The sequence below is a fragment of the Ranitomeya variabilis genome, chromosome 5, assembly GCF_051348905.1.
Source record: "Ranitomeya variabilis isolate aRanVar5 chromosome 5, aRanVar5.hap1, whole genome shotgun sequence".
Taxonomy (NCBI): Eukaryota; Metazoa; Chordata; class Amphibia; order Anura; family Dendrobatidae; genus Ranitomeya; species Ranitomeya variabilis.
Genome location: NC_135236.1, coordinates 621202417 through 621224072, shown reverse-complemented (window position 1 = coordinate 621224072; position 21656 = coordinate 621202417).

Here is a 21656-nt window from a genome sequence, read left to right as displayed (position 1 = left end):
TCCCTGAAAGGAAGGCAACATAACTGTAACAACCGGTCACCTGGGGTGTAACATATGCTGTATACACAATGCATTTTGCTCTGTGTATGCAGCGAATCGGGAAGGCAGAAACGGTAACACTAACAAACCATCACTGCCTTCTCTATAGGAAGCTCAACTGTGGTTGACAGCTAGCTCTCTGCTCTCTCGGCTGTGCATTAGTTTGCAGATGCTTTTCAATGCAGTGATGTTTTGGAACAACACTTCAGAGTAGATCATGGACCACATTAATGTTTAAAGTCTATAAACGGTCAGCAAGTAGTTAAAAAATCTCCTTGTGACTCCATTGCGAATTCTTTAGACTATTTAAATTATGCCATGCAATTAGAAATATATAATGACCCCTTATAAACAGTACATTGTACCAGATGGTCAAGACACACACACACACTTGTATATTTTGAAATTTTACATATTTAATGGATAGCATTTATAGTTAACTTCCTATATAGCTACTCATTTTTGTTAGCTAAAAAACATGCCTGCAGCCTTGCTTTGGAGAAATGTGGTGCACGTTGCCAGTTGGGATTAGGTAGTTGCTGACTGTAACAAAGTAGAGGATATATTTCACGTCTATGGGGAATTTTAATGAGAAATTGTATGCACAGGTTTAAAGGATTGCAGTCATCTCTGTGACAAGTAGTTTTCTTTTCTTGTATTTGGAATAATACTTGAGGACAGGTGTGCGTGAATAGAATTTATTTTAAAAGAGGCCATGTAAGCTTTTTTTTTGAATGGGTGGGAAATGTAGCTCTGAATAAAAAGGTCGCTGATTGCCGGGCACATTTAACAGTTTTGACACACAGGTCTCACTCAACTTGTACTTTAGGTAGTATCTGCCCACCACACTTTAATTCAGCAATTGGCTCTGTCTTAAACACTTTATAAACACACATATCCCTGGTTTCCTCTTCTTCCTCTCTTGCTTTGGCACCTGGTGGCCCCCACCTCACTTAATGTTTAATTTACATATCTGTGAAATTCCAATAAATTCCATAAAACATCTTCATGTAGGTCAGAATTCTTAAATATATATATATATATATATATATATATATATATATATATATATATATATATATAGGTTTAAGGAACAGGTTTTGAGGAACAGCATCAGAAAAAATACCTTAAAGCGTGCACGCTTCCCTGACCAGCATTCCAATGGCCTTCCAGACAGCTTGAGAAAGGATTTGTTTTATCCGAAACGTTGCCACGCCACTGGGCATTAAAGTCCTCTTTTTTACATCTTTTTGTGCTGTTTCCCTTTTTGTTTACTATATATATATATATGTCAGAGATTGGAATCTTTTGCTCTCCGCCTTAAGGCCGTTAAGTTAATATTGTACCTGCACAAAGCTAGCTGTAGGGATAGAGGAAGATTTCAAGATCTCATTGTATACCTATGTATTAATGAGTTTAATTAAAGTTCCACAGGGTTCCCCTTAGTGGCAGAAGTAGGCAGCCGTCATTTCACTACTTATTAGAGATGAGCGAACCTTTCAAGGTTCGGTTTGGTTCGGATTCGCCGAACGGACAACTGTTCACCAAACGTACCAGAACCCCATTAGATTAAATGGGAGGCAAAACCAAACGCATAGACAACACCTTAAGGGGTGACAAAAAGTTTCTCAAACAGCTAAAATTAGGGGTGGACACCATGAAAAGTGACATCATTTGCCCCAAAGTAGAAATTTGCAAATGAAACAGCAGCAGTCAGCCATGAGCCATGCATGAGGTATCAGTGCCTGGCCCAGCATTTACAGCTTGTGATTAAAGTTTCAGTGATGACATGGTGTTTAACCCCTTCCCGACATGCGCCGTACTAGTACTGCTCTGCGGGAAATGAGTTCCCGCAAACCGCAGTACTAGTACGGCGGCACGATCGCGTGGCCTCACGCTGAGCGCCGTGGCGATCGCGTGCCGGTGTTAGCTGTATATGACAGCTGACACCCCTCAGCAATGCCCACGATCGGCGTTAGCGCCGATCGTGGGCATTTAACCCCTCTGATGCCGCTGTCAGTAGTGACAGCGACATAGCGCGGCATCACGCAGGGTAGGGCTCTCCCACTGGAACAACGCGATGTGATCACGTTGTTCCAATGTTCTGGAAGGAGCCCCCAGATCCAAGATGGCCGCGGGGCTCCTTTCGGGTCATGAAGTGAGGTGGCTAGCTGGCGCCTGCTCAGACCAGGCGCCGGAAAGCCTCCTGTACTGCCTGTCAGATCGCTGATCTGACACAGAGTTATGCAAAGTGTCAGCTCAGCAATCTGATCTTATATAGTGATGTCCCACCCTGGGACAATGTTAGAAAGTAAACAAAAAAAAAAAAAAAAATAGAATGTGCAAAAAAAATAATCCCCAAATGAAAAAAAAAAAAAAATTCCCGTTAAATCCATTTATTTATGTAAATTGAAAAAAAGAACAATAAAAGTACACATATTTAGTATTGCCGCGTCCGTAACGACCCGCTCTATAAAGCTATCCCACTAGTTAACCCCTTCAGTGAACACTGCAAAAAAAAAAACGAGGCAAAAAGCAACGCTTTATTATCATACCGGCGAACAAAAAGTGGAATAACATGCGATCAAAAAGACGGATATAAATAAACATGGTACCGCTGAAAACATCATCTTGTCCTGCTAAAAAACGCTGCCATTCCGCATCATCAGCAGAAAAATAAAAAAGTTATAGCTCTCAGAATAAAGCAAAGCAAAAACAATAATTTTTTATGTAAAATAGTTTTTATTGTGTAAAAGCGCCAAAACCTAAAAAAATTATATAAATGAGATATCTCTGTAATCGTACTGACCTGAAGAATAAAGCTGCATTATCAATTTTACCACATGTGGAATGGTATAAACGCCCCCCCTAAAAGAAATTCAGGAATTGCTGGTGTTTGTTCATTCTACCTCCCAAAAATCGGAATAAAAAGCGATAAAAAAAGTCATGTGCCTGAAAATGGTACCAATAAAAACGTCAACTCGTTCCTCAAAAAACAAGACCTCACATGACTCTGTGGGCCAAAATATGGTTACATTATAGCTCTCAAAATGTGGTGATGCAAAAACTATTTTTTTGCAATAAAAAGCATCTTTTAGTGTGTGACGGCTGCCAATCATAAAAATACGCCAAAAAAATGCTATTAAAGTAAATTAACCCCCCCTTCATCACCCCCTTAGTTAGGGAAAAATAATAAAATTTTAAAAAATGTATTTATTTCCATTTTCACATTAGAGTTAGGGTTAGGGTTGGGGCTAAAGTTAGGGTTGGGGCTAAAGTTAGGGCTAAGGTTACGGTTAGGGCTAGGGTTAGGGCTAAGGTTAGGGTTAGGGTTGGGGTTAGGGCTGGGGTTAGGGTTAGGGTTGGGGTTAGGGTTAGGGTTGGGGGTAGGGTTAGGGTTGGGGCTAAAGTTAGGGTTAGGGTTGGGGCTAAAGTTAGGGTTTGGATTACATGTACGGTTGGGATTAGGGTTGAGATTAGGGTTAGGGGTGTGGTTAGGGTTATCATTGGGATTAGGGTTAAGGGTGTGTTTGGGTTAGGGTTTCAGTTAGAATTGGAGTGTTTCCACTGTTTAGGCATATCAGGGGCTCTCCTAACGCGACATGGCATCCGATCTCAATTCCAGCCAATTCTGCGTTGAAAAACTAAAACAGTGCTCTTTCCCTTCCGAGCTTTCCCTTGCACCCAAACAGCGGTTTAGCCCCACATATGGAGTATCAGCGTACTCAAGACAAATTGGACAACAACTTTTGGGGTCCAATTTCTGCTGTTACCCTTGGAAAAACACAAAACCAGGGGCTAAAAAATAATTTTTGTGGAAAAAAGATTTTTTTTATTTTCACGGCTCTGCGTTATAAACTGTAGTGAAACACTTGGGGGTTCAAAGTTCTCACAACACATCTAGATAAGTTCATTGGGGGGGTATAGTTTCCAATATGGGGTCACTTGTGGGGGGTTTCTACTGTTTAGGTACATCAGGGGCTCTGCAAAAGCAACGAGAGGCCTGCACACCAATCCATCTAAGTCTGCATTCCAAACGGCGCTCCTTCCCTTCCAAGCTCTGCCGTGCACCCAAACAGTGGTCCCCCCCACATGGGGTATCAGCATACTCAGGACAAATAAGACAACAACAACTTTTGGGGTCCAATTTGTCCTGTTACCCTTGGGAAAATAAAAATTTGGGGGCTAAAATATAATTTTCGTGGAAAAAAAATATTTTTTATTTTCACGGCTCTGCGTTCTAAACTTTAGCGAAACACTTGGGGGTTCAAAGTTCTCACAACACATCTAGATAAGTTCCTTGGGGGTCTAGTTTCCAATATAGGGTCACTTGTGGGGGATTTCTACTGTTTAGGCACATCAGGGGCTCTTCAAATGCGACATGGGTTCCGATCTTAATTCCAGCCAATTTTGCATTGAAAAGTCAAACGGCGCTCCTTCCCTTCCGAGCTCTGCCATGCGCTCAAACAATGGTTTACTCCCATATATAGGGTATCAACGTACTCAGAACAAATTGAACAACAACTTGTGTGGTCCAATTTGTCCTGTTACCCTTGGGAAAATAAAAAATTTGGGGTGAAAAAATGATTTTTGTGAAAAAAAATGATTTTTTTTTTTACAGCTCTACATTATAAACTTCTGTGAAGTACTTGGGGGTTCAAAGTTCTCAGCACACATCTAGATTAGTTCCCTAAGGGGTCTACTTTCCAAATGGTGTCACTTGTGGGGGTTTCCACTGTTTAGTCACATCAGGGGCTCTTCAAACACGACATGGTGTCCGATCTCAATTCCAGCCAATTTTGCATTGAAAAGTCAAACGGCGCTCTTTCCCTTCCGAGCTCTGCCATGCACCCAAATAGTGGTTTACCCCCACACACGGGGTATCAGCGTAGTCAAAACAAATTGGACAACAGCTTTAGGGGTCCAATTTGTCCTGTTACCCTTGGGAAAATAAAAAATTTGGGGTGAAAATATAATTTTTTGCAAAAAAAATATGATTTTTTTTATGGCTCTACATTATAAACTTCTGTGAAGCACTTGGAGGTTCAAAGTGCTCACCACACATCTAGATTAGTTCCTTAGGGGGTCTACTTTCCAAAATGGTGTCAGTTGTGGAGGGTTTCCACTGCTTAGGCACATCAGGGGCTCTCCAAACGCGACATGCTGTCTGATCTCAATTCCAGCAAATTTTGCATTGAAAAGTCAAATGGCGCTCCTTCCCTACCAAGCTCTGCCATGTGCCCAAACAATGGTTTACTCCAGCATATGGGGTATCGGCGTAGTCATGACAAATTGTACAACAACTTTTGGGGTCCAATTTCTCCTGTTACCCTTGGTAAAATAAAACAAATTGGATCTGAATTAAAAATTTTGTGAAAAAAAGTTAAATGTTCAGTTTTTTTAAACATTCCAAAAATTCCTGTGAATCACCTGAAGGGTTAATAAAGTTTTTGAATGTGGTTTTGAGTACCTTGAGGGGTTCAGTTTTTAGAATGGTGTCACTTTTGGGCATTCTCTGTCATATAGACCCCTCAAAGTCACATCAAGTGTGAGGTGGTCCCTAAAAAAAATGGTTCTGCAAATTTTGTTGTAAAAATGAGAAATCGCTGGTCAATTTTTAACCCTTATAACTTCCTAACAAAAAAAATTATGTTTCCAAAATAGTGGTAATGTAAAGCAGACATGTGAGTAATTTTATTTATTAAAGGGAACCTGTCACCTGAATTTGGCGGGACCAGTTTTGGGTCATATGGGCGGGGTTTTCGGGTGTTTGATTCACCCTTTCCTTACCCGCTGGCTGCATGCTGGCCACAATATTGGATTGAAGTTCATTCTCTGTCATCCGGAGTACATGCCTGCGCAAGGCAATATTGCGGCCAGCATGCAGCCAGCGGGTAAGGAAAGGGTGAATCAAACACCCGAAAACCCCGCCCCTATGACCCAAAACTGGTCCGGCCAAATTCAGGTGACAGGTTCCCTTTAACTATGTTGTATGATATGACTCTCTAACTTAAGGGCATAAAAACTAAAAGTTTAAAAATTGCAAAATTTTAAAAATTTTCGCCAAATTTCCATTTTTTTCACAAATAAACGCAAGTCAAATCAAAGAAATTTTACCACTGTCATAAAGTACAATATGTCACAAGAAAACAATCTCAGAATCACCAGGATCTGTTGAAGCGTTTCAGAGTTATGACCTCATAAATTGACAGTGGTCAGAATTGAAAAAAATGGCCTGGTCAGGAAGTTGAAAACAGGCTTAGGGGTGAAGGGGTTAAGGGATCGGTATAAGCCTTCCCAGCTGGGAGACCTCATACCTCATGTAACTCCTCCAATTTTTTTTTATTCCAGCCACATTCACAAGGCACAAATATAAGTTTCTTAGATGATTGGGATGCCACCTCTGAGGATTGTACTGTGTGTGATGTCAAGGTGGAGAAAGAGGGGGAGAGGCCACTTGATGCAGCGCTTGCCATCCACTCGAGCTCATGCTCTTTTGAGCCTCATTTACAAGATGTACAACTGGGCAACTGCCCAAGAAAGATAGTGGAAAGATAGCTTTCTCATTTGCCACTGAAACACAGTTTTAGTACAAACTATTTGCATTAGGTAATTAGTCCTCATGGCTGCAACACTATATTAGGCCTAACAATTTTTAAGTGGAAATCTGTCCTCCTGATTTGTCACTGAAACACAGTTTTAGCACAAACAATTGGAAGTAGCTAATTGGGCGTTGTGGCTGCACCACTATATTAGGCCTATCAATTTAGAAGTGGAAATCTGGCCTTTTGATTTGCCACTGAAACACAGCTTTTGCACAAACAATTAGGAGTAGCTTCCCTTTTTGGAAGTGCATTGAACAGCAAGGTGGATTGTTGCTGAGGGGAAAAAAAAAACTATTTAAATCTTCAGCTTAGCGAGTGTGAGCGAGCTGAGTGTGACCTGAGCATAAGTGTGAACGGCGGTTAAGTGTGACTTGTGATTCATTGACTTTGGATTCAGGGAGGAATTACTGAATTGCTGTCTGTATTTTATTAATACTTTGTATTTATTTTTTAAGGTTTCTGTCTGGTGCAATCCTCATTAGGAAATGTGCTCCACTATTGTTAATGCCATCCAGTGCACATCTTGCCACATGTATGCAGTCCTTGATCAGCCGGTCGAGGGTGCATACTGCTGTGCGAGATGTGAGCACGTTGAGCATTTGGAAGCCCAGATTCTGAATCTAAATGTGCAGTTGGCAACATTGAGATCCATAGAAATATGGAGAGGATTCTTCTGCTCACTGAGCAGATGCTCAATGGGATAGATGAGGGGAGGGATGGTAGGATGGAGCTGCAGGACAGTGAAGTAGCTAGCTGGGTGACATTCAGAAAGCGGGGTAGAGGGAAGAGTGCCAGGGAGGCTAGTCCTCATCTGGCACACCCCAATAAGTTTGCTAAGTTGGCAGATGAGGGGGGTGCCAGTACAGGGGTAGCAGTGCTGCAGCCAGGCATGTCCTCTGAAAGCTGAGGAGTGACTGCTACAGTAAGGAGGGAAATAGGAGAGCAGGGCAGGCCAGACAGGTGCTGGTAGTAGGGGACTCAATTATTAGGGGAACAGATAGGGCAATCTGTCACAAAGACAGGGATCGTCGGATGGTGTGCTGCCTACCTGGCGCTCGAGTCCAACACTGATCGCTGATCGGGTGGACAGATTACTGAGAGGGGCTGGTGAGGACCCAGCGGTCATGGTGCACATTGGCACAAATGACAAAGTTAGAGGTAGGTGGAAGGTCCTTAAAGATGATTTCAGGGAATTAGGCTGCAAGCTGAAAGCAGGGACCTCCAACGTGGTATTTTCCGAAATACTGCCTGTACCATGTGCCACGCCAGAGAGGCAATGGGAGATTAGGGAGGTTAATAAGTGGCTCAAGAATTGGTGTAGGAAGGAGGGGTTTGGGTTCCTGCAGAACTGGTCCGACTTCTCAGTGGGCTACAGGCTCTACGCTAGGGACGGGCTGCACCTCAATGGGGAAGGTGCAGCTGTGCTGGGGGAGAAAATGGCTAGAAGGTTGGAGGAGTGTTTAAACTAGGGATTGGGGGGAGGGTATTCAATTTATAGGAGGGGAAGATAGGGCAGATAGAGACCTGGGCACAAATAAGGAAGTTGGGGGTGGCGGTGGCATGGGGGTGGGGTTAGAACAGTTAATAATTTAAGAAAGAATAGAGGTACGGAGAGGAACATCAAGTGCATGTATACTAATGCGAGAAGCATCGCCAACAAAATGGACGAATTAGAATTAATGTTGTTGGAGCATAATTATGACATGGTGGGGATATCTGAAACATGTCTGGATGAGAGCCATGACTGGGCTGTTAACTTGCAGGGCTATAGCCTTTTCAGAAATGACCGTACAGATAAGCGAGGGGGAGGGGTGTGTCTGTATGTAAAATCGTCCTTAAAACCCATCCTGCATGATAATATAGGTGAATTTAATGAAAATGTAGAGTCCCTGTGGGTGGAGATAAGGGGAGGGGGAAAAATAATAAATTACTGATAGGGGTTTGTTATAAATCTCCAAAAGTAATGGAAGCAATGGAGAATATCCTCGTAAAGCAAATAGATGAAGCTGCGACACAAGGAGAAGTCATTATTATGGGGGACTTCAACTACCCTGAAATAGATTGGGGAACAGAAACCTGCAGTTCCAGCAAAGGTAATCGGTTTTTGACAACTATGAGAGACAATTACCTTTCACAACTGGTTCAGGACCCAACATGAAGGGGGGCACTGCTAGACCTAATATTAACAAATAGGCCAGACCGCATATCAAATATAAGGGTTGGGGGTCACTTGGGGAATAGTGATCACAAAATAATAAGTTTTCATGTATCCTTTAATAAGATGTGTAGTAGAGGGGTGGCAAGGACACTAAACTTCAGGAGGGCAAATTTCCAACAGATGAGAGATGATCTTGGTGCAATTAACTGGGACGATATCCTGAGACATAAAAATACACAAAGAAAATGGGAGACGTTTATTAGCATCCTGGATAGGACCTGTGCACAGTATATACCGTATGGGAATAAACATTCGAGAAATAGGAGGAAACCAATATGGCTAAATAGAGCTGTAAGGGGCGCAATAATTGACTAAAAGAAAGCATTTAGAGAATTAAAGGAAGTAGGTGGTGATGAGGCATTAAATAAATACAGAAAATTAAATAAATTCTGTAAAAAGCAAATCAAGGCAGCAAAGATTGAGACAGAGAGACTCATTGCCAGAGAGAGTAAAAATAATCCCAAAATATTCTTTAACTACATAAATAGTAAGAAACTAAAAAATGAAAGTGTTGGCCCCCTTAAAAATAGTCTGGGGGAAATGGTGGATGAGGATGAGGAAAAAGCCAATATGCTAAATGCCTTTTTTTCATCAGTATTTACACAAGAAAATCCCATGGCAGACAATATGATCAGTGATAACAAAAATTCCCCATTAAGTGTCACCTGCTTAACCCAGCAGGAAGTACGGCGGCATCTAAAAATCACTAAAATTGACAAATCTCCGGGCCCAGATGGGATACACCCCCGAGTACTGCAGGAATTAAGTACAGTCATTGATAGACCATTATTTTTAATCTTTAAAGAGTCCATAATAACAGGGTCTGTACCACAGGACTGGCGTATAGCAAATGTGGTGCCAATATTCAAAAGGGGGACAAAAACTGAACTCGGTAATTATAGGCCTGTAAGCTTAACCTCTACTGTGGGTAAAATCCTGGAGGGCATTCTAAGGGATGCTATACTGGAGTATCTGAAGAGGAATAACCTCATGACCCAGTATCAGCATGGGTTTACTAGGGACCGTTCATGTCAGACTAATTTGATCAGCTTCTATGAAGAGGTAAGTTCCGGACTGGACCAAGGGAACCCAGTAGATATAGTGTATATGGACTTTCCAAAAGCTTTTGATACGGTGCCACACAAATGGTTGATACATAAAATGAGAATAATGGGGATAGGGGAAAATATGTGTAAGTGGGTTGAGAGCTGGCTCAGGGATAGGAAACAAAGGGTGGTTATTAATGGAGCACACTCGGACTGGGTCGCGGTTAGCAGTGGGGTACCACAGGGCTCAGTACTGGGCCCTCTTCTTTTTAACATATTTATTAATGACCTTGTAGGGGGCATTCAGAGTAGAATTTCAATATTTGCAGATGACACTAAACTCTGCAGGGTAATCAATACAGGGGAGGACAATTTTATATTGCAGGATGATTTATGTAAACTAGAAGCTTGGGCTGATAAATGGCAAATGAGCTTTAATGGGGTTAAATGTAAGGTCATGCACTTGGGTAGAAGTAATAAGATGTATAACTATGTGCTTAATTCTAAAACTCTGGGCAAAACCGTCAATGAAAAAGACCTGGGTGTATGGGTGGATGAGAAACTCATATTCAGTGGCCAGTGTCAGGCAGCTGCTACAAAGGCAAATAAAATAATGGGATGCATTAAAAGAGGCATAGATGCTCATGAGGAGAACATAATTTTACCTCTATACAAGTCACTAGTTCGACCACACTTTGAATACTGTGCACAGTTCTGGTCTCCGGTGTATAAGAAAGACATAGCTGAACTAGAGCGGGTGCAGGGAAGAGCGACCAAGGTTATTAGAGGACTGGGGGGTCTGCAATACCAAGATAGGTTATTACACTTGGGGCTGTTTAGTTTGGAAAAACGAAGACTAAGGGGTGATCTTATTTTAATGTATAAATATATGAGGGGGACAATACAAAGACCTTTCTGATGATCTTTTTAATCATAGACCTGAGACAGGGACAAGGGGGCATCCTCTACGTCTGGAGGAATGAAGGTTTAAGCATAATAACAGACGCGGATTCTTTACTGTAAGAGCAGTGAGACTATGGAACTCTCTGCCGTATGATGTTGTAATGAGTGATTCATTACTTAAATTTAAGACTGTACTGGATACCTTTCTTGAAAAGTATAATGTTACACGGTATATACACTAGATTCCTTGATAGGGCGTTGATCCAGGGAACTAGTCTGATTGCCGTATGTGGAGTCAGTAAGGAATTTTTTTCCCCAATGTGGAGCTTACTCTTTGCCACATTTGTTTTTTTTTGCCTTCCTCTGGATCAACATGTTAGGGCATGTTAGGTTAGGCTATGGGTTGAACTAGATGGACTTAAAGTCTTCCTTCAACCTTAATAACTATGTAACTATGTAATTGGGCCTAGTGGCAGCCACACTATATTAGGCCTACCGATTTATACATAGAAATCTGGCCTTCTAATTTGCCACTAAAACACAGTGTTATCACAAATGATTTTGAGTAGCGAATGGGGCTTCCGGAGACTGCCACACAGTATTTGCACAACCTACTTTGATGCTGGAAAATCAATTTCACACAGGGTAAGTTCACTTTCAACAGCAACAACTCTAGCGCAGGAGAGACACAAAGCAAATAGTGCCAGCAAAACAAGATGTCCGCTTTTTATATGGCCAAGGGCAGGTGACTTCAGCAACCAATCACAGAAGACTTATGTCATGACGTTGAAGATGGTTTCTACACCCTGATTGGTTGCCGGAATCAACACACATACATTTAAGAGAAAAAAATGAAACGTGCGCCTTTCCTGTAATCTGATTAGATGCTTCTTTATCCCCTCCATACCCTCTCCCTTCATCAAACACGTCCCCCTGTCCACCCGCTCATCATACAGTGCCACTATTCTAGCCGAAGTCTACAAAAGCATTAGTGGAAACTCGTATATTTACCGAACTGTGGCTGACTTTTGCAGACTTTGAGTAAAAATGCTTGAGAAAGCGGACACGAACCCGAATGTAGTACGCTTGTGCCGAATTTGAGATTAGCAAATGTTTTCAAAAACACGTTCTCTCATCTCTAGTTATAAAGCACTCAACGCATTGTGGAGGGAATCCTGAAGTAGCAGGGATGGTATTCTGTGTTCCTCTCCCTTTCTTAATACCCATTTGCAGAGTCTGCATTGTACTTTGAGGTGGTAGGATAGGAGTTTCTCCGGCCCAGGAAGAGAGCGAGGTGAACATGCGTCTCTACACCTCGATGGTCAGGCCATCCCCACTATGCATCTTTATTCATGATACATAGGGCTTCACTTTTATGTCATTGGTATATTCCTCTTTTTTGTTTTTTTTTGCTAGCATCGGGCAACATCAGTGGGATAATAAAGCAAATTAGCATCAATATTTTTTCCATTTTTTAAATGACCACAAACGACAATACTAAAATACATTTAAAATGATATTCCTCGTTCTGTAACAATTATTATTAGATATTCAACACATTTTTGTAAAGGGGTAGGACTAGTAACAGCAGTTTCATTTTATTTTATGTATTTAATTAGTTTTTACCTTTTTTAGTTTTTACTTTTTCATTTTCTTTTTCTTTTTTTTTGTGCCCCCACAGCTCATAAAAGACATTGGTGGGGAAACCATTTGAATATTTTTTATTTTTTATGACTATGATCCTGTTCCTTCTTTATACACAGCGATCACATGACCACTGTGTATGGAGAACTGACATCATCACTTCCTAATACTACGTACACAGTGCTAGTAGTTATGACCAGGTAAGGAACTACAAGCCTATTATCGTTGAAGATAAACTCCCTATGATTTTTTCAAAAACTGCCATGACAATGTTGAACAGATTTCAGATGGATGTTTCAAAGTTACATATACCATGAAATGTCATATTTTATGTGAAAAGGTCAACTATTACAAGCATGACTAGGCAGACACCGGCACAGGCACAATGTATCTGATGTTATATGTATTGCCTGTCAGAGATAGTGAGAATTACATAGCAGCAGGCAAAAACTAAGCATTTTTCTTTTTTTTTTCTAGCAAACCCCTGATGTTAACAATCACAGCTATACGCTCAAGTCCAGAGTTGCTGGAGCCCTTGATTGTAATAACTCAGTGCTATTTCTGTTCAGATAAAAAATGGACATTTTAGGAAGGAAATGGATTAAGCATTACCAGAAATCATGTAAGTGTTGCGGATGTGCAGTCAATTTTAAAAGTACAATCTAACTTTAAAATAATAAGTTATAATACTATAACATCACGCAAAAATACCAAAAAGTAACTTGCAAAGTAAGTGAAGAAGCTCCCATCTAATTAATAAAAGGCATTGACTGCTTTGGATAATCCTTTTTGTTAGAGAGGTCATTTGACAATGAGGTGATTGTTGTAACTGAGAAATCTTTGTGGTCACCTGGCAGCTCTAAAGATGGCTACCAATAACTTAATTGCCACTAGCTACTCCCTTTTCCAGATCCCAGGGCTTGCTGTGGCCTTCACCATTTAGCACATACTTTATACAGGGATCTGGACTTAACAGGGACCTTTGGCTGGAGCCTTGAAGCTATTTGCTGTAAGGCAATAAGAATGGTCAGATAGCCAGGTCAATAACAGGAGTTCAGTGCAAGGAAGGGGAGTAGTAAAAAAAAAAGTCAAGGTCAAAATTAGGGATGTCAACTGGGAAGCAAAGCAGGATTCAAAGATGTCCCCAGGAGCTAGTCAAATTATAACATGCAGTGGACAGCAAGCTTTTAGGAGCTTAGATATTGTTAGGGTTGCAGATTGCACTAAATAGATTTAATGGAGAAGTGCAATCGCAACCCGGGGTCCACCGTGCAGAGATGTAAAACTGCAGCTAATGTGAACAATGGTGGAGAATGCAGTGAGCAATTGCTTGCTCGCACACATTATCAAGTTAAAAATCACTCAGTGAGCAGCACATGAACTAATGTCACTCGCACACATTAACGAAGCTGATGCTCTGCAATAGAGCCTTGTCACTCGCACACAGCAAAGAAGCAGATGCTCAGCAATAGAGTTGTGTCATTTGCACACCACAAGGAAAGATAAGATGGTAAACACGATCCCTGTTAACTTCACAGAAGATCGAAGCCCACCAAGCTGGTAGCAACAATGGTCAGACAGTCAGTAACAGCACTCAAAGAACTCCTCTCCAGAGGTGCTGGAATTCTAGTGCCTATATGCCAGCCCTGAATCCATACGAACATAATCCTCTCTGGAGGTGCCGGAATTCTAATGGCTATCAGCTGACCCTGAGCATGTGCTGACATAGACCACACAGTTGCAAAGTACACTCACACATTAGATTAGGTTGATACTAACACACCGGCGTCCGCCTCTGAAAACCTTTTATACGTGCATCTCAAGCCCAGTCGGACCTTGCCTATGGACCAATCCACAGCTGCCACATCACCAGAACAGCTGACGACCCACCACCAATGAGACATCGCCACATCACGAGCATGCTAAGTAGGGTGATTTCTGGACTTAGTCTCCAGAGTGTTCGCTCATCGCTAACTACCGCTGGTTACATAGGCTTAGCTGAAGAGCCAGCAGTAACCAGATGAATAGCATGAGCTTGAGCAAGATGCAGGGACCAACATCTATGCTCAGCAGCACATGCAGCGGTCAAAGCAGAATTGGAGACTTCAGATGCAAGCAAGGCTTGGGATCTACCCTGTGCAGAAGGGAGAATCCCGGCGCCTAAAATTACCCCCCACTAGCATCTCCTCCCCGGCAACATTCGCCACACTCGAAAGCCGCAATAAGCTGGGGGGCACGGATGTGCTTCAAAGCTTCCCAGGTCCTATCCTCTGGCCCATGACCCTTCCAGTAGACCCCAATTTTTTTTTTATCATGCACCACCTTTGACCTTACAAAGGCATTAATTTCAAAATCATCAGAGGATGTGCCTGAACCCCAGCCAGAGTCCTTGAAGACCGAGACATATATACAGGCTTTAACAAAGAGACATGGAAGGTGTCCGTAATGATCACATGTGGTGGAAGGTTGAAACAATATACTACAGGATTCACCTGATCAAGGACCTTGAAAGGACCCAGAAAACAGGGAGCAAATTAGTGAACTCCACTCTCAGCTTGATGTTACAATCTGACAGCCACACTAAATCACCAGGGGCAAAAATCAGAGCAGGACGATGACGCATGTCGGTGGAAACCCTCATTCTCTCCTTGGAAATCGTGATGGCATCCTGCATGCGATCCCAGATGTCACGAGCCTCCACTGCCCATTCCACCACCCCAGAGTCCTTATACGAGACGGGCATGGGCACGGGGACACACGGATGCTGACCGTAGTTTAAGAGAAACGGCGTCTGACCCGCAGAGTCAGAGATGGCATTATGTAGAGCAAACTCAGCCCAAGGCAGCAAAGACGACCAGTTGTCATGCCTAACAGACACAAAATGCTGAAAGTATGTGATCAGAGTCTGGTTGGCCCTCTCCACCAACCAATTAGTCTCAGGATGGTATGCAGAGGAGAGATTAAGCTCAATACTAAGCAGCCAACAAAGCTCTCTAAAGAACAAAGAGACGAACTGGGGACCTCGGTCACTGACAATTTTGTCAGGCATCCCATGAAGGTGGGAAATATGTTTCACGAATAATACCGCCAAGGCCCACGCAGATGGCACTCGCGGAAGAGAGACCAGATGAACCATTTTGGAGAAATGGTTGGTGACCACCCAAATAACCCTGTTGTTACAAGACTTAGGTAGGTCCAAAATAAAATCCATTCCAACCATCTCCTAGGGCCTTCTGCAATGGGTATGCAATGCAACAAGCCTGCTGGTCTCTGCCTAGAAGGCTGATTTCTGGCACACAAGACACAAGATTGAACAAAGTCCCTTACATCATGTGCCATCCAAGGCCACCAATAAGACCTCACCAGAAGCTCAGTGGTCCTCTTGGTGCCGAATTGCCCACCCAGCTCGGAAATGTGTGCCCAAGAGAGAAGAGAGTACATCGGGCTGCAAGTTAGGTGGTACATAGGATTTGCATGGAGGCACCTGCTCTAGCGACAGTGGCACCACCATTCTGAGACTCTCCGAAGGGACAATTGGCTCGCCCCCCTCTTTGGATGAGACTACAGAAGGTGACAGGGCATTCGAACGTACATTATTCTCCACAGACAAAAAATGGTTAGTGAAGTTAAATCTGGAGAAGAATAAAAATCCCTGGCCTGGCGAGAATTCAGCCGTTGAGCCGTCTGCAAATAGAGCAGGTTCTTGTGATCTGTGAAGACCTTGAAGAAGTGCCAAGCCCCCTCAAGAAGATGTCTCCACTCCGAGAAGGCCAATTTCATGGCCAATAACTCCCTGTCCCCAATAGAATAATTCCTCTCTGCTATTGAGAAGGTCTTATAGAAAAGAAACAGGGATCTTTATGACCTTGAGCATCCTTCTGGTACAGGACAGCTCCTGCACTGACGTAAGAGGCATCCACTTCCAGGATAAAGGGCTTATCCACATCGGGCAGATGAAGCACAGGCACCCTAGAGAAGTGAGACTTTAGGGAAGTAAAGGCCTTAGAAAACTCCTCGGACCACTGCTTAGGGTTAGCTCCCTTCTTGGTGAGGGCTTCCCATGGAGATGCTAGGGTAGAAAAGTGGGGAATGAACTGGCGGTAATAGTTGATAAATCCCATGAAGCGCTGCACCACTTTAAGAGAATGTGGTTCATGCCAGTTCATCACCGACACTAGCTTGGCAGGGTCCATTGTCAAGCTGTGGACAGAAATAATATACCCTTGAAATGGTAGGGACTCTGCTCAAACGCTCGTTTCCATAAAGGGAATTGGCACGTAAGAGCCAAAAGCCAAGAGACATCCTATTAGTTAGTGTCAAGGTCAGGTGAGTGGCCAAGGATGTCATCCAGATACACCACTACAGAAGTGGATAACAGCTCCTGAAAGATGTCGTTAATGAAATCCTGGGTGACTGCAGTAGCGTTACAAAGACCAAACAGCATAACTAACTACTGATAATGACCATCCCAAGTATTAAATGCAGTCTTCCATTCGTCCCTTTCTTGTATGCAAATTAAATTATAGGCCCCACGAAGATCAAATTTAGTAAAAATCCTAGCACCCCATAGCCTATTGAACAGCTCGGAGATGAGTGGCAAAGGGTTTTTATATTTGATGGTAATGGCGTTCAAGCTCCTATAGTCTATGCAAGGGCGAAGTTCTGCATTCTTCTTCTGGACAAAGAAGAACCCAGCCCCCAGGAGACACTGACTTCCTAATAAACCCTCTCACCAGATTCTCCCTCATATATTCTGATATAGCCTTAGTCTCCGGGAGAGACAATGGGTAAACATGCCCCTGAGGAGGCTACTTGAGACTTTTTAGAGAATGGCTAAGAAATAAAGTGCATGTGCATAGTAGCAGCCATCAGTGTTTTTCATGATAAAGTGACAATGCTAGAGGTAACAAGTAGACATGCCAAGCAAGTAAATGTAAAGTCATATTACCTAGACAGATGCATGGCAATGGCGTTCTCCAACCCTCATGCACATTTCAAATCCACTTCCTCAGGGGGCGTGCACTTAGACAAACCATAAAAAATTCCCCTCTGAACCTGGCCTCATTTAAATCCTCTAATCATACTCACATTTTTTGCATTTGCATGTGTAAATTCAGTTGCTTGCAATTTTTCATGCGTTTACATCACTGCTTTCTTCCTATTCACTTGCCTCAATGCAGTTGCCATATCATTCAGTTCCAGCTCTTGTGTTTGTTAAACACTTAAATGATACTTTATATCTTATTCTGATATATTTTAATAAACAAAGTGTGTAACCTTTTCTTGGTTTTGAGAAAAATATAAAACTTTAATTGTACCTCTGTCTGGAAAACGCTGCCAATTTTTGTTTTAAATGAAATTAAAGGAACTATCCCAATTTTTTTTATCGCATATTTCTGAGTTTAAATCAATAGAATGACACTTTAAAGTGTAAAGATGAGAACAGTCCTGAATCTCAATCACATTATATGTAATATAAATGGAAATAAAATTAAATCCAGAAAATGGCCATGCTTTGAATATAAGATAATGTAAGTTACAAAATTTTCTTTCTCCAGACAATCTGTCTATGTACAGATGTATAGCCATATCAAAAGAAGGAAATACCAAAAAACAACCAAAAGTAGAAAAAAACTATAAAAGTATACCAAAACAAGATAACACACTAATACTTCACCAATTATAATTAAATAACTGTACTGCTTCTATAATTAATTATATGTATTTATTGATGCAAAAAAAGTTAAAAACAACATATAATGCATACATACTAAAAATTGAAGTAGGATAGATGAGCAAAAAGGTATCAAAAATATAATGTGAATGCAAAACTTAAAAAACCCAGCAACGAACATCGCCCATACACAGAGCTCTGCCTTCTTTATATCTTTTCCCACACCATGAAGCATAATACACATCTGTATGTTTGATTAAGGTCTCCATTGACCGAAATATCATGCATGATACACAGAATTTATTAGGACCATTGTAATAAAAGTATCATGCTTTTTCACCATACTCAATTCAGAGTGCCGGATTTTTCTTACTACCAGCTGAAATCTATCAGTAATTAGAAAGCTGTTGATGCTTTCTAGCCACTTGACTTTTTAATTGTTTTTAGATTTTGTTGTTGTGTTTATATTGTTTATAATGAAAATTATTGGTTTTATTCTTGGTGATCCTTTGTATACTTTATATACATTTCTTTTTCTCTCAGTTGGTCTGGTTTTATAGCATATGGCACAGGCAAACTTCATATAATTAAAGGAAGGATGAATGGACAAATGTACCAAGACTTTCTTCATAAAAATCTGCTGCCATCTACCAGGATGATGATGAAACAAGAGTGCATATTTCAACAAGACATTAATCCCAGATGCACAGCCAAGGAAACTATCAATTAGTTTCAGATAAAAACAATAAAGCTGCTAGAATAGCAAAGCGAATCTCCGGACCTGAATCAAATTGAAATTTATGGGAGGAACTAAAGCTCAGAGTTCATAGAAGGAGCTCAGAGAACCTTCAGGATTTGTTGAGTGATTGTGTGGAAGAATGGACCAAAATCACACCAGAGCAATGCATGCGACTAGTTTCTCCATACAGGAGGAGTCTTGAAGCTGTCATCACCAACAAAGGCTTTTGTGCTAAGTATTAACTAAATTTCAGTAAGCGTGTTCAATACTTTTTCCCTGTGTCATTTCTAGTGTTGAGCGATACCTTCCGATATTCGAAAGTATCGGTATCGGATTGGATCGGTCGATACCGGCAAAATATCGGATCTCGCCGATACCGATACCCGATACCAATACAAGTCAATGGGACACAAATATCGGAAGGTATCCTGGATGGTTCCCAGGGTCTGAAGGAGAGGAAACTCTCCTTCAGGTCCTGGGATCCATATTCATGTAAAAAATAAAGAATAAAAATAAAAAATATGGATATACTCACCCCTCCGGCGGACCCTGGACCTTAGCGATGTAACCGGCAGCCTCCGTTCCTAAGAATGCAGAGTGAAGGACCTTCGATGACGTCGCAGCTTGTGATTGGTCGCGTGACAGCTCATGTGACCGCTCACGTGACCAATCACAAGCTGCGATGTCATCGCAGGTCCTACACTCACTGCATTCTTAGGAACGGAGGCTCCCGGTTACACCGCTAAGGTCCAGGGTCCGCCGGAGGGGTGAGTATATCCATATTTTTTATTTTTATTCTTTATTTTTTACATGAATATGGATCCCAGGGCCTGAAGGAGAGTCTCCTCTCCTCCAGACCCTGGGAACCATACACTGGGAACTTCCGATTCCGATTTCCGATATCACAAAAATATCGGAACTCGGTATCGGAATTCCGATACAGCAAATATCGGCCGATACCCGATACTTGCGGTATTGGAATGCTCAACACTAGTCATTTCTCATTATTAGACATGACTTAATTTATGGACATCTATGGTTTGATTTATTTGCCTGGAATGGATGGGTTGTTACCGACATCTGGTGATTTCATGTCAATAGCAACTTTATCTATATAAAACATAAGAAATTGAAAGAATTGGAGCACTCACCCAGATCCATCTTGATGTGCAATTTTATTCCACATCAAACGTGAAACGTGACATCAAATCATATCAAAGTGCGTAGTACAAGTAGTAGGGGAGCTATGCAGATAAGAGAACCTGACCGACTTGCTTAGCGCTTCTATGTGTTCATGCTTTTTTCAAACTTCATCAATATATTTACTTAGAAAATTGATGACTTGTTCAATACTTATTTCACCCATTGTATGTAATGTATATTATCATATAATATATGCTTCAGGACAAAAGTAAAGTGCCAATGCAAAAGCCAAAATGGTAATTGCATAAAGATTATGGGTCTGATCCCATGTGTGCCAATATAGACAAACAGACCTGTGAAAATAAATTAAAACTATGGATTCAGACCTCTGGTCATGTTAATTTGTGAATTCCTGCTCCTCTGCCAGGCACTCGAAGGTGCGTTTTGCAATTTGCTTCCTTATAGAGTGATGTGGATGGGAGAGCAGCAAGGTAAAACAGTGGCATTTAAAATTTTGAGCACCGTAGGTCAAAATAACTGTTTTTGTGAACAGTTAAACAAGTTGAAGATTAATTGATCTCTAAAAGGCCTAAAGTTAAAGATAACACATTTCCTTTGCATTTTAGGAGAAAAAAATATTTTGATATTTTATATTTTAAAAATTACAAAGAAAATAATGGGCTGATGCAAAAGTTTGTGTGCTCACTGCTCAGGTAACTTTAACCAAGGAGTCAGGACTTATTTAGCCTGCTAGGGTTATGGTGTGTTAAGTATCATTATTAGGAAAGACCAGGTGATGCAAATCTAGCCTCTTCTAACCTTGTACCAAAAACTACAGCCATGGGTTCTTCTAAGCAGCTGCCTAGCACTCTGAAAATGAAAATTGTGGAGGCCCTCAAAGTAGGAGAAGGCTATGAGAAGATAGTAAAGTGTTAAAGAAATGGCAGTTAAAAGGAACAGTAGAGGTCAAGATAAAGTCTGCAAGACCAAGCAAAATTTCAGTGAGAGCTGCTCATTGGATAGCTACAGAGGCAAACCAGAACCCCTACTTGCCTGCTTTCAGAAAGATTTAGCAGACTCTGGAGTTGTGGTGCATTGTTCTACTGTTCAGAGCAGAGATCTGAAGAAAATCTCTTCTGCGTCTTCACCAAAAAATTCAGCATCAGAAGTATGCAAAAGAACATCTCTTACTCTTACAGGTATCAGAACTCTGGCCCAGGAACTGGGTTCTGCAGAGTTACAGCTGAAAGGAGCACACTTTAAGCATGTGCACCTCTTCTCCATTTACTGTCTATGGGACCACCCACGACAGTGAAATACATCACTCCACTTGGTATAAGCTCTTTAAGCTGTCTTTTAATCTGTTTCTATTAAGAGCAGTATATTCATCTAAAATATAATTTTATATTCACTGATTAAAAGTTACCCATCCTCTTTAATTACCAAAAATAGCTTTGAACTGATAATTCATGCTTTTCTCCTTGAAAAACACTCAAGAACATTCTATGCAAAGGTGTCCTTTGAAACGCATGTGATTATGACTTCTTATTTAATTAAGAAGAGCCAATAGAAGATCATATATTTAAATGGAAATTTAGGAATCATGTTTGGTCAATTCTGCCTTCAAGCCTATTTTGCTGTTTTC